Genomic DNA, 14,672 nt, shown 5'->3' with positions numbered 1-14,672 from the left:
ATGTCCACCAAACTACAATGCTAACATAAAAATACCAACATTCTCTATAAAATTTAAAGAAGACCCAAAGTCTAACAATATAATGTTCAGTATGTCCGGGAAACAATACAAAATTATTTGGCAAACAAACAACCAAGACAATCTTAACTCACAAGGGGAAAAACAATCAACAGATGCCACTGACGAAATGACGCAGTTGGTAGTAACCTGACAGACTTTAAAGCAGTGATTATAAAAATGCTCCAATTGGCAATCACATACACTCTTGAAACATGAGTTAAAATCTTTTTTTTTTAATGTTTTATTTATTCTTGAGAGAGACAGAGACAGAGAGTGGGAGAAGGCCAGAGCAAGAGAGGGACACAGACTCAGAAGTAGGCTCCAGGTTCTGAGCTGTCAGCACAAAGCCCGACGTGGGGCTCCAACTCACAAACCGTGAGATCATGACCTGAGCCAAAGTCAGATGCTCAACCAACTGAGCCACCCAGGTGCCCCAGAAACGTCAGTTAAAATCTTACGTGTCAGTAGAGAAACAAAAGATAGGAAAGGAACCAAATGGAAATGTTAGAACTGAAATATAAACTCACTGGGGGAGAGGAGGTGCTCACTGGATGAACTCAACAGTAGAATGAAGACAAAGGAAAGAGTCTGTAAACTTTAAGATACATCAAACAGAAATTATCCAATCTGAACATCAGAGAGAGAGAGAGAGAGAGAGAGATTTCTTAAAAAAAAAAAAAAAAAAAAAAAAAAAAAAAGGAATAAAGCCTCAGGAACTTGGTGGACAAAAACAAAAGATCCAACATTCCTCATGTACTCAGAATCCCAGAAGGAGAAAAACAGTGTGGTGATATGGTGCTCAACAATACATGAAGACATAATAGCTGAAAACTTAGCAAGTTCAGTGAAAGACATACCTACAAATTCAAGAAACTGAGCAAACAAGTTAAAGTCAAAGAAACTCATTATAATGATCACATCATAATCAAATTGCTAAAAGACAAATTCTTTTTAAAAAAGTGTTTAAGTTTATTTATTTTGAGAGAGAGCATGCACACATATATACGTGAGCAGGAGAGGAGCAGAGAGGGGGAGAGAGAATCCCAAGCAGGCTCTGAGTTGCCAGCACACAGCCCAACACAGGGCTTGAACCCACAAACTGAGGTCATGACAAAGAAAAATTCTTTGGGAATGCAAGCTGGTGCAGCCACTCTGGAAAATAATATGGAGGTTCCTCAAAAAACTAAAACTAGAACTACTCTACGACCCAGCAATTGCACTACTAGGCATTTATCCACGGGATACAGGTGTGCTGTTTCAAAGGGACACATGCACCCCCATGTTTATGGCAGCACTATCGACGATAGCCTAAGTATGGAAAGAGCCCAAATGTCCATTGATGGATGAATGGATAAAGAAGATGTGGTATATATATACAATAGAGTATTACTCAGCAATCAAAAAGAATTAAATCTTGCCATTTGCAACTACGTGGATGGAACTGGAGGGTGTTATGCTAAGTGAAATTAGTCAGTCAGAGAAAGACAAAAATCATATGACTTCACTCATAGGAGGGCTTTAAGAGATATAACAGATGAACATAAGGGAAGGGAAACAAAAATAATATAAAAACAGGGAGGGGGACAAAACAGAAGAGACCCATAAATATGGAGAACAGGGGGTTACGGGAGGGGTTGTGGGAGGGGGGATGGGCTAAATGGGTAAGGGGCACTAAGGAATCTACTCCTGAAATCATTGTTGCACTATATGCTAACTAATTTGGATGTAAAATTTAAAAAATTAAAAAGAAAATTAAAAATTCTTGAAAGAAGTCAGAGTAAAAGAAAATTTTACTGGGGCCCCTGGGTGGCTCAGTCAGTTAAGTGTTCAATTCTTGGTTTGGGCTCAGGTCATGATCCCACAGATCTCTCTCTCTCAAAATAAATAAATAAACTTTTTTTAAAAAACTTAAAAAAAAAGGGGGACCCTGAGTGGCTCAGTCGGTTAAGCGTCTGACTTCAGCTCAGGTCATGATCTCAGTCTGTGAGTTTGAGCCCCGTGTTGGCCTCTGTGCCGACTGCTCAGAGCCTGGAGCCTGCTTTGGATTCTGTGTCTGCCTCTCTCTCTGCCCCTCCCCTGTTCGAACTCTCTCTCTCAAAAATCAATAAACATTAAAAAAAATTTTTTTTTTAAACTTAAAAAAAACACAAAAACATTTTACCCATAGGGCAGGGATCAGCCACTTTTTTCTTGAAGGGCCAAACCATAAATATTTTAGGTTTGCAGGCCATGTGGTCTCTGTTACAACTACTCACCATTGCTACTGCAGTGTGAAAGTAGCCATAGACAATATGTAGACAAGTGGGTGTGGTTTGTTAAAATTTTATTTAGAAAATAGTCCGCCCACAGACCACAGTCTGCCAGCTCCTGTCTGAGAGGAACAATGATATGAATTACTACAGATTTCTCATCAGAAACTATGGAAGTCCGCAGATGGTAAACCAAGGCTTTTAAAGTGCTGGGGAAAAAAAACACTGTCGACCCAGAATTCTATATTGAAAGAACATTATCCTTCAGAAATTAAAGAAAGCTAAGAGAATTTGTAGCTAGCAGACATGCTCTAAAATAACTGCTAAAGAAAGTTCTTCAGAAAGGAGGGGAAAATAATTACAAAATATTGCAAATGAAGGAATAGCAATAGAAAAGATGTTAAAAGAAATAACACCAATTTCACACAATTGCTACCAGAAAATACAAAAGAACATCTTTTGATTCATCTTAAAAATCCAGCAATATCCTGATACCCAAAATAGACAAAGACAATACAAAAATAAATATCTCTCATGAACACAGACACAAAAACCCTCATCAACAAGCAAAATCCTCCACAAAGTATTATAAATTGAATCAAGCAATATATAAAAACCTTGGAAGCAACAGGAGTTTATCCCAGGAATGCAAGACCAGTTCAACATTTGAAAACTAATCAACATAATCCAACATATTAACAATCTAAAGGAAAAAAACCACATGTTTTTATCAGATGCAGAAAGAGCATTTCACAAAATACAATGTCCATTCATGATGATAAACTCTACTCAAACTAGAAATAAAACCTCTCTCTTCCTACAGGGCATCTAAAGAAAACTTATAGCCAAAGTCACACTTAATGGTAGAAAACTAAATGCTTTCCTCCTAAGATTGGGACCAAGACAAGGATGCCCATTCTTACCACTTCCATTAAACACTATACAGGATGTCTTAGCTAGTGATAAGAAATAAAAGGCAAACAGATTGGAAAGGAAGAAATAAAATTATCTCTACTTGCAGACAACATGATTATCTTTGTAGAAATTCCAAAGGAATATACAAAAAAAGCTCCTAGAACTAAAAAGTGAGTCTAACACTGTTGCAGGACACAAGATCAAAACACAAAAATCAACCACAGTTCTGATCACTAGCACTGCACAACTAGATATTGAATACTTTGAAAACAGCATTTACGATATCTCTAACAAAAAATAAGATGCTTAGGTATACACTAACAAAATATGTATAGTAAAGGATCTGTATGCTGGAACTCAAAAGAGTGATGCAAGAAATTTTTTAAAGACCTAAACAAACAGAAAGACATACCATCTAACCAGACAGTCTAATCAAAATCCCAGCAGAAGTTTTTATAAACATAGACAATTCTAAATTTTATATGACTAGGCAAAAGGATTGGACAAGACAATTTTGAAAAGGAAGAAAAAGTTGCAGGATTACACTCCCAAATTTTAAGAATTACTATAAAGCCACAGAAATCAAGACAACACAGTACTAGAAAGGCCATTTGATTTTTTTTTTTTAAGTGCAAAAGAAATTCAATGAAGGACAAACTTGGTGTTCAATACACTGCTTATCTATATGCCAAAATGATGAACCTTGACCTATACCTCACACCATACACAAAAAATAATTCTAAATGGAAAATAAATGTAAAATATAAAAGTATAAAACTTTTAGAAGAAAACAGAGGATAAAGTCTTCATGGTCTAGTACATCACACTAAACGCACAAGCTGTAAAAAAAAAAAAAAAGAAAAAAAAAAGACAAATTGAACATCACCAAAATTAAACACTTTTGTACTATGTAAGAAACTGGTAAGAAATGAAAAGACAAGCTAATCACATTTCAGACACAGGATTATATAGAAAAGTATATAAAAAAAAAACTCTCAAAACCAAGCCAATGTGCAAGAAGAGGTTGTTACTCAACATTAGCCATGACGTTGACATTATTTGTTGACTTAAGAGTGTAGAAGACCCTGTTGATGTCCTGCCTTTACTCCTTCACCTATACTACTACTTTCATGTAGAACTGATCAGCTTCCAGTTGCCAACAGTTGCCAACATCTGCATTTCTTTGCCTGAGGGTTTTTCTGGCCATTGAAGACTGCTTTGACATTTGCAGGGCAGTCCAGAAGTCCCAGGGAATTAACATTCCTGGAGGAGCCCTCTCACTGATGGAAGTTAATATATAAACACTCCAGCTCCTTTACGCATCAAAAAACAATGTTTTCCACTGGCTTCCTAAGTTCCTCTTTGGAATTAAGTTTGCTGACTCACAATGCCTGATAAGAAACCCTTTACTAGCTGCTTTCTCTTCTCTGACTTCTCCACTCTCTTGGTATCTTCTAAGATCACCTAAAAAAAAACAAAACAAAAAACAACAACAAAAAACAAAACAAACAAACAAAAAATACTTGCACTTGAGTCTTTATATCAGCATTTGCTTCTAGGGTAACTCAAACAAGACCAATTTGATCCTGGTATAACAGGTCCTTCTGTATTCTGTAAGTGGATCACTTGCCAACCAGACAACAAGGTTCCCAGTGCTGGTAGTAAGTGGCTTGTTGAGAACCCCTGGCGAGCTGTTGCATCAATATTACTAAGATTCTTGATGTGGTGGAGCTAGGAAGAGATACAGGTAAAAGATGACTAGGTTATGCAATAGCTTTAGCATCTGAGAGATATAGGGGTATCAAGAATCTTAAAGACAATGAAATTGGCTGAGTTTCTGCTCAGTAGCATTGATGCACAGAAGAAAGAAAACGTCAAGGGCTAAATCATATAGGTATCAACTCAAAGTATGGTAAGACAGCCCAAAGACCCCACAGCAACATTTTAAGGAACCCTCAGCCTCTACAACTAGAAGGCAGATTGTGCTAAAAAGCAGGCCCAAATTCTGATTATGAAAGGAGGTAAATTATTAAAAATATTGAATTCACACTCCAGTCAAGATTCTCCCGAACCCTCTGGGCCGGAAGAAGTGGTTCCCTTGCCCTTGCTACAAGATGGCAGTCTCCTCTGCCTGAAGACCATGAAAGGCCTCATCTGAGATACATGCCTCAAAAGATGCTGACACTTCTCAGGATCTGTCCCTTCACTGATTCTAGGCTTCACTGATTCACTGATTCTAGGCTAACAACTAGGGTCAAGTCTTGGCATCATGGGAACAGGGAGGTACTGTCCTTGCTTTGGATGATTCACCAAAGGTGAAGAGGTGATTCACCAAAACAGCTACTGGACCTGATAATATGTACTGGTGGGACCTGGGAGAACATACCTGGGAATGGATTTTGAGAGCTGAACTTGGGGACCAAGTATAAGGTTGGTGAGGAAACTGTTATATAGGTGCACTCCCCCATGACACTGGATTTAATGCTCCAAAAAGGACAGCTGGACCCAGTCCTAATGTACTGCTAGATTGGCTCATTTAAGCCTCGGAGTGAGAGCGATTGATGACCTATAGGAAATGAATTGGAGATGCTAGAACCACAAGGCAGAGTATAAAGAGGCATATTCATACCCTTCCCCCTATCTCCTAACCTTTGCCAATTCTGTCTACTAGACTGACAGCACCTGCTTCAAAAACAAAACAACACAAACAACAAATTGATGGCCTTCTCTGACCTCTGAAGTCCATTTTATTCCCTGCATGCCAACCTTGAAATATTACAGACTTACCACCTTCTGGAAACGGTCCTAACCAGTGACTGTAGATATTCCACCTACCTTGCCCCCTCAAGAGGGATAATTCTGAGGACGTTTTATACTGGCTCCTAGAGTTCTCCAGTGGGAAAGCTCCAGATAGTTACTTGCAGCTGTAACTTGCTTGATAACAAATCCTTTACTTGCAAAACTTCCCTTCCCTATCTCGCTTCATGGTCCCCTACTGGTATTTCCTGGGATAATCTTCAAAATAAAATACTTGCACTCAAATCCTTGTCTGAGGCAGCTTCTGGGGGAACTCAAACCGTTTAAAACAGTAAGTCTTTTCACTTTAACCAGGCCAACAACAATTCAGATTACATAAAATCCAAATGCATCGGGTACATATAAACTAAGATTATTATAAATGATTTCCCTAAGCCTTACTGATAGGTAAGTCCATCCAGTGCTCCATGGATACTAATAACTGAAGCTCTCTAATTCTGATTTTAACAGTTCCACAATGAACAAATATCTAATCCTACTGCCATACCTGATTGTATGTCCTTGTGCTCCTGACATAACCTTGAAAATCAACACTTACATGAATGTAAGCACATCGCTTTAACTTCCTTCCACTCACACTCCTGGCACTTTGCCTTTTCTTAGCCTCATAATCGAGAGATAACCAACACCTCTGTATTATTCCCTTCACATACTAACTCTGATTTCAAACCCTGCCATTTCCTTCCTCATGATATCTCATATCCACCCCCTTTTCCCATTTCGACTGCCAAAATCTTTGTCCATGTGAATGCACAAATAAAATTCTATGATACCATGATCTCAGACTCTGCACCCACATCTTCCTGTATCTCATCCTGTGGTCAGAGAAATCCACTAGGTATATTTATGCCAACACATTTCATCTTCAGTGGACCCTAATCACCCTACTCAGGAGTTTCACCCTACCCAATTTAAAAAAATCAGTGCACAAAGTGCACCAAGCCAGGCAAAGAAAAACAAATACCATGATCTCACTCATATGTGGAATCTAGTAATACAAAAAGAAGTCAAATTCACCACAGAAGCAGAGTGGAATGGTGGTTTCCAGCAGCTAGGACGTAGGGGAAATGGGAAGATAGTAATCAAAGGATACAAACTTTCAGTTATTAGATGAACAATCTGGGGATCAAACGTACACGATGGTAAGTGCAGTTGATAATACTGTAGTGTACTGTATATTTGAAATTTGGTAAAAGAGTAGATCTTAAACTACCACAAAAGAAGGTAACTGTGAGATGATAGATGTGTTAACTGTGGAAATCATCTCACAAGGTACACATATATATCAAATCATCAGGTTGTACACTTTAAATATATAAAATTTTATTTGTCAATTACACTTCAATAAAGCTGGGGGGAGGAATATAACAATATATCTGAGCATCTTTCCAAGCTGTCAAATACTCCTCAAAAACTTATCTGAGCCTTGATTATTGACAATTATTTTCAGTTATCTACTACTTTAAACAATGCAACAATAAATGTCTTTGAAGCAAAATTAATAATTAAAAAAAAAGAACCAAACACAGCCTTAGCCTATAAAATGTTAAAAAAAAAAAAAAAAAAAAAGACTATAGTCCTAGCTATGAGAATGTATGCAAAGTTTCTTCAATCTAAAAAGGGTTGAAACTGTAAGCCCATAGAAGAGGCTATTTAATGTCCTAAGCCCAAAGCCAACAAAACAAATGAGTTTTTAGATACAAAACCCCAAAACACAATCCATGAAAGAAAAAACTATTCAGTTAGATCTTACCAGAATTAACCATTCTGCAAGAGATACTGCTCAGATAATGAAAAGACAAGCCCTAATGTGAACGAAATGCTTCCAAAGCACTTCTGATGAAGGACTTGCATCCCAAGTGCAAAAAAGAGTTCTTAAAACTCAACAGTAAGAAAACAGCCCAATTACGCCTGGGTGGCTCAGTCGGTTGAGCGTCCGACTTTGGCTCAGGTCATGGTCTCACAGTTCGTGAGTTCAAGCCCCGCGTTGGGCTCTGTGCTGACAAACAGCTTGGAGCCTGGAGCCTGCTTCAGATTTTGTGTGTGTGTCTCTCTCTCCCCCTCCCCTGCTCATGCTCTGCCTCTGTCTGTCTCTCAAAAATAAATAAATGTAAAAAAAAAAAATTTTTTTTAAGAAAACAGCCCAATTAAAAAAAAAAATGATCAAAAGATCTGAGCAGATACCTCACAGAAGACATACAGATGATAAATAAGCATATAAGACATTCAATATCATTTATCATTAGGAAATCACAAATTAAAACACAACGAGATACTACTGAGTGGCTGAAATTGAACAAAAATGACCACACCAAATGCTGACCAGAACGCAGAGCAACAGGCACCCTCGCCCACTGCTGGCAGTAACACACACACAGCCACACTAGCAGACGGCCTGGAAGTCTCTACAAAGCCAACTGTACAGCCTTACCATGCATTCCAGAAATTGTACAACTCGGTATTTACCCAACTGAGTTGAAAACTTCTATCCACACAAAACCTGCACCCAAATGATTACACCCAGCTTATTCAGAATTGCCAAATAATGAAAAGCAACCAAGATGTCCTTAAATGGGTGAACAGATAAACACACTGTGGCACTTTCATGAATGGAATGTGGTTCAGCAATAAGAAATGAGCTATCAAGCCATGAAAAGACACAGAGGAAGTTTAAATACATACTGTTAAGTGAAAAGAGCCAGTCTGAAATGGCTAAACACCACATGATTCCAATCTCAGGACCTTCCAGAAAAACAAAACTATACAAATGTTAAAACAATCAGTGGTTACCAGAGATTTCGGAGGGGGGCGGGGAGGCAAAAGGGATGAACAGGTGAAGCACAGGGGACGTTTTAGGGTGGAGAAACTTTCACTGACACTAAACATTTGTCAAAACCGACAGAAATTTCAGAGTGAACCTTAATGTACGTCAATTTTTTTAAATCCTTGTAATGTCAGAGGATCTCAGGATGAAATGCAGAATGTGACAAAAAAAATCTTACTGTTACAAATGTATGACACAACCTCACTGAAGAGGGTGAGGGGGAAAGTAGTGACCTAAGTAACTCTGGAAATAAATGGAGTCTGTAAGATTAAAGACAAAGCAAAACACACATAAGTACCGTACTCTAGTTTCTCACGGGTTATAAGTTAACGATTCTGATACGAGTATGCATGGGCACTGCAACTGAACACCTAAGTTAATGGATGGCAGATGGTGGAGAGTGAGGTTACAGAGAAGCAAGATGAGAAGCTAGCAAGATCCATGTGGTAATGGACTACAATTGGAAACATTAGTACAAGTTCATGTTAGTTTAATATAGATACAGATAGCTACACATAGAAGCATTTGTAGATACGTGTACATACAGGGGTTAGTATACACAGATACACATCCTTGCTCTGTCAACTGAGAGGGCCTAGAAACAACAATATCCCAATAGCAATGACAACACCTAGTGCTCAATTTTTGGTATATAATACCACTCTCCAATAAAAGGAACCAGAGCTCCTTGGAGAAATGGCTGAGGCAGGAAATACACAACATGAGCCCTAGAGCACTTGAAAGAAAGTTCTGGGAGGGAAAACACTACATGACAGGGGCGTATCAAAGAGACACAGAAGCCAACTGTAAGCTCCCAATGGCCAAAGTTAGAAATTTCAGCAACAAAATTAAATAGCATTAAATATCCTTAAGTTGATACTGATATAAATGAGTGAATGAATTAATAAAGAATCAACAAATATCCTACACAGAATTCCATATTATTTACATAGATACTCTGCCCTAAAGAAAGTGGAGCATAACTCCCTACTCCTTAAGTGTGAGCTGCACACAGTGACTTCCTTCCAAAGAAGAACAGAGGGAGGGAGGCAGGGAGAGATACCTTAGCAGTGAAGACACCTGACAGACACAACCGTCAATCAGGTGACTGAAGCCAACAGTGACCAATCATGTTGACAGAATGTACCTTTCATATGATGTGATGAAAATGGCATTTTTCTTCTGTGGTCTTCCTTCCCAAAACCTTTAAACCCAGTATAATCATGAGGAAAAGCATCAGGCAAATCTCAATTGAGGGAAAATATACTAAATACCTAACCAGTATTCCTCAAGTTTGTCAAGTTTCATAAAAAATTTGATGAGAGAAGTCTGAGAAACAGGGGTACCCAGCTATCTCAGTCGGTGGAGCATATGACTCTTGATCTTGGGATTATGAGTTCAAGCCCCACACTGGGTGTAGAGCTTACTTTAAATAAATAAATAAATAAATAAATAAATAAATAAATAAATTTTTTTAGAGGGAAAGAGAGAAGTCTGAGAAACTGACAAAGCCAAGGGAAGTCTAAGGAGACACGACAACTAATTATCATGTGGTATCCTGGATGGGATTCTGGAACAGAAAAAGGCCATGAGGAAACACTAAGGAACCTAAATACAGATTTTAGTTAATAATAACAGAACATCATTGGCCCATTGATTGTAACAAACAAACTGCACTAATGTAAGATGTTAATAAGAGAAGGAACAGGCATGGGGTCGTATGGGTAGTCGCTATTACTGTTTTTCAGTAAATCTAAAACTGTTCAAAAAAATTTTTTTAAAGACAGAACAATTACTGGGGCACCTGAGTGGCTCGGTTGGTTAGGCGTCTGACTTCGGATTGGGTCATGATCTTGCGGTTCATGGGTTTGGGCCCCGCATCGGGCTCTGTGCTGACAGCTCGGGCCTGGAGCCTGCTTCGGATTCTATGTCTCCCTCTCCCTCTGCCCCTCCCTAACTCGTGCTCTGTCTCTCTCTCTCAAAAATAAACATTAAAAATTAAAAAAATAAAAGAACAATTACTTGTTTCTTTTCCTTTATTCTCTTAACTGATTTGAAAAGCAATTGCATAGGCATGCCCGGCTGACTCGGTCGGTGGAGCATGCAACTCTTGGTCTCGGGGTTCTAAGTTTAAAGCCCCATGTTGGATGTAGAGATTACTTAAAAATAAAATCTTGAAAAAAAAAAACTATTGCAGGAAATAATATCTATAACATTGTGCATTGTTTTGTTGGGCCTGTAACATAAAGAACTCTCTGAAAAGACAGAACAATCCTAAATGTCTACGTACCTAACCACAGTGCCTCAAAATATACTAAGCAAAAATTGATAGAACTAAAAGGAGAAATTGACAAATCCACACTTCCACTTTGAGACTTCAGTATTTCTCTATGATCAATACAAGTAGAAAGTCAAGGTGAATACAGAAGGACCAAACACCACCATCAGCCAACAAGTCTAATTGATACTTATCGAACGTTCTACCCGATAATGGCACAATACACGTTCTTTCCAAGTACACATGAAGCATGCATCACTAAATTCATCACAAATTCTCTGGGGATGGAAGCAAAACGATGTGAGTGCAGAAGGACTCCAACTCTGTGTAGCTATGTTTTATTTATCAGACTGGATTCTGGGTACACTGTATCATTCTTTACACTTTATACATCCTATTTTATAATAAAATGTTAAGTCATTTACTTTGAATGTATTCTCTAGTAAATCTTTTCTTTAGTGATTGGGGGGTGGTGACAGGGTAGGCAGGACTCCATATATCTTATTATTAAAAAGGAATGTACTAGGAGCGCCTAGGTGGCTCATTCAGTTAAGCGACCGACTCTTGGTTTTGGTTCAGGTCATTATCTCACAGTTTGTGACTTCGAGCCCTGTGTCAGGCTCTGTGCTGACAGCACAGAGCCTGCTTGGGATTCTCTGTCTCCTTCTCTCTCTGCCCCTTCCCCGCTCATGCTCTGTCTCTCAAAAATAAATTCATAAACATTTTTTTAAAAGAGGAGCATACCAAATACCATAGTTCTGTACTTTTATCCAAATGTACAAGAACTCCTGCAAACTCCATAATTTGATATAATATTTATTATTTCAACCTTCAGCAATGTCTTCCATGAGTATCCCAACAAAGGATGCATTCTATTTTGTCACCAAACTAAAGTTATTGATTTGTCTATATAGTATTTAAGCCACTTTTATCAAAACAGGAAGAGCAAAGGTTTATGGCTTTTTGTCTTTTACTCCTAAAGTAAGAAATCTCCAAAGAATCTCCTAAAAATGTATCACTAACTTAATAATTTTTAATGTACTAGATTAGTTAGCTCATGACTGTAATCATTACTGAAAAAGCACAGTTTGTCTTCATATACCAAATGCTTAGCTTTAAAACATCTCAACTGATAACATTAGCCTCATACTATCATTAGTGAATATCTTAAGACACACTACACTCAACAGTGCATATAAACCCATATATCAAATAGTATTTAACAAATTTTTTTTACTGATTCCTCTTCATTCCACTAAGATCATTATTGTTTTGTACTCTGCATCAGACTGACAAGCTCATAATATCAAGTATCAGCTCCGCTTTTTTCTTGTTGTTCATGTGTCCTCACGTTAGTACTTCAATCTCCAGTTGAGTCTGAAACTTCAATCTACAACTCTTTGCAGAAACCTTTTTAAGCCCTTTGTCTATTTAGCAAGGTTCATTTCATTGAAATAAGATATAATCTGAAAGACCACTAATCCAGGCAGAGATGAACTGTAATATGTCCGAACAGAATGTAAGCCAACAAATAAGGAGGCTCACACAATGGGCCCCTCCAGGCTTTGTGGTCCCCACTATCCCCCTCTCAGGTTACTTTGCTTACCATACCTGATGTATATCACCAGGCATACAGATGGAGTAAAGTGTCGACCTACGGATGAAATATTAGTAAGCCCATATTTTGTTATACCCTACCTAGGGGATCATTTTGCATGCCTCCCACTCTGGAAACCACTGCTCTTTAAAAAACAAAAACAAAAACAAAAACAAAAACAAAAACAAAAACCAACAATGAGAAAATGGGACTATGCTAGATTTGAGGAGCAAGTGAGTAATACAGGTGCAGAATTAGATAAGGACATTTAGAGCCTATGTAGTTAGTTAACTTGGCCTAAGGTTACAAAGTTAGTCATTGGTGGAAGCAGACAACCCATCGGACTCGAAAGCCTATTCTCTTTCGGCTGTGCCACATCGCCCCCTACAGGGACGACAGAAGGATTCCAGGAGTGAGGAAAACAGGTCCACAAACTGGGGTGCTAGATCAGACCTCACGTCACAGTTAAATGGGGTTTGGAGGCTAGTGTAACGAAACGTCTGGATTCTTGTCCTGGTTCTAGTCCTATCTAGGCAGCAATATGCTTCAGAGTTGGACAAAGTCTGCAGGGGAAGTTAAGTAATTCCCACAGTAAAGATTAAAGGAAAGAGCAGGCTCTAGAAACATTTCCAGAATGTCTCTGTACTACACCCAAGTGTTAAATATCCTTCATTTCCCTTGAATCTTTTTGTTAATGTCTTAACCCTTCCAGCTGTCAGTTACTCCAAAGCATCCAGGTATCAAAACTTCTTGTGCAAATTCACCGTCTCCCAGCAAAACTCCTGTCAGTTTTTCTCTGGGTGCCCATTTATTTAAGAAGTCCAAGATAATGGAGATTATCACTAATTAGTACTTGACTAGTTATGCTAGTCAAACTTCTCTGAAAGAGAACTTCCTTATTTTTTTCGGGAAAATTCTCAACTATCTTTCCTCTAACACTTCTTCTTTTCTCTTCTCTTTCAGATTTAAAAAAAAAATGTCAGGGGACGTAAATGTTGTGAAACCCTAAGATTTGCATTTTTACAAATCTAAAAAAGTTCTCTAGATTCCAATAAAAAACATTCAAAACTGCCCTCCACTACTACCAAGAGCTCTGAATAGCTAATATAATAGCCTCACTGGGCTATGGAAACTATTAATAAATTATGTAAAACATTTAGCCCAATGCCTAGCACAAAATAAGAGCCTAATAAATGTTAGCTACCTATTATTATTATCATTAATATTGATGTTATCATGTAACTACCCTCCTGGGTAATGTCTAAACTAGAATTCTACAGGCAAGACTCCTTCCTAATTAACAATTTTTCTCATTTATTAAGGTATAAAAATATTGGGGTGCCTGGCTGGCTCAGTCAGAAGAACATGTGACTCTTAGTCGCAGAGTCGTGAGTTCAAGCCCCTATTCTGGGTGCAGAGTTTACTGAAAAAATGAAATAAAATAAACTTAAAAAAATAAAGGATAAAAACACAGACTTGGAAGAAGAGTAAACACTTTGTTATCAATCACTTGCAACACTAAATTTGGAATAAAGGAAAGGTTTTTAAAAAAAGTGAAAGAGATAAAGAAGTAGAAATGCAATGTGCCCAAAGAATGAGAGAAAGAATGTAACAGAAAGTAAGCCACAGAAAGGAGAAACAGGTGCCTCTAGTGTGCTCGACACAAACCTCCTAGTTTTACCTAAAACCTGCCAAAGGCTGCTTAGTTAATAAGAGGAAATTTTAGTTCTAAGCAAAGATACTAAACTACTTATCTAATAAGGAAATAATAAAAGCATATGAACAGCAAATAAAAGATACACTCTTGAAATGACATGCAAAGCTCTAGTTTTCATAGTCACATTTCAAAAAATGTATCCTTGTTAGTTATTTCTATAGTTAAGCTTGTCCCCAGAGACTTTTTTTTAAAAGAAAGATATTAAGAATGACTTT

The 14,672-nt window shown here is 37.9% G+C and overlaps 1 protein-coding gene across 4 annotated transcripts in view; it reads right to left on the bottom strand.

Annotated features, from left to right (window-relative positions):
- Positions 1–14,672, bottom strand: part of DTNB (dystrobrevin beta) — a 242,724-nt gene that overhangs the window by 217,087 nt on the left and 10,965 nt on the right. The gene's annotated exons all lie outside the window — the stretch shown is intronic.

This window comes from Leopardus geoffroyi, chromosome A3, assembly GCF_018350155.1.
Source record: "Leopardus geoffroyi isolate Oge1 chromosome A3, O.geoffroyi_Oge1_pat1.0, whole genome shotgun sequence".
Taxonomy (NCBI): Eukaryota; Metazoa; Chordata; class Mammalia; order Carnivora; family Felidae; genus Leopardus; species Leopardus geoffroyi.
Note: the sequence above shows the minus strand (reverse complement) of the source record. Positions and strands in the feature narration are given on the sequence as shown.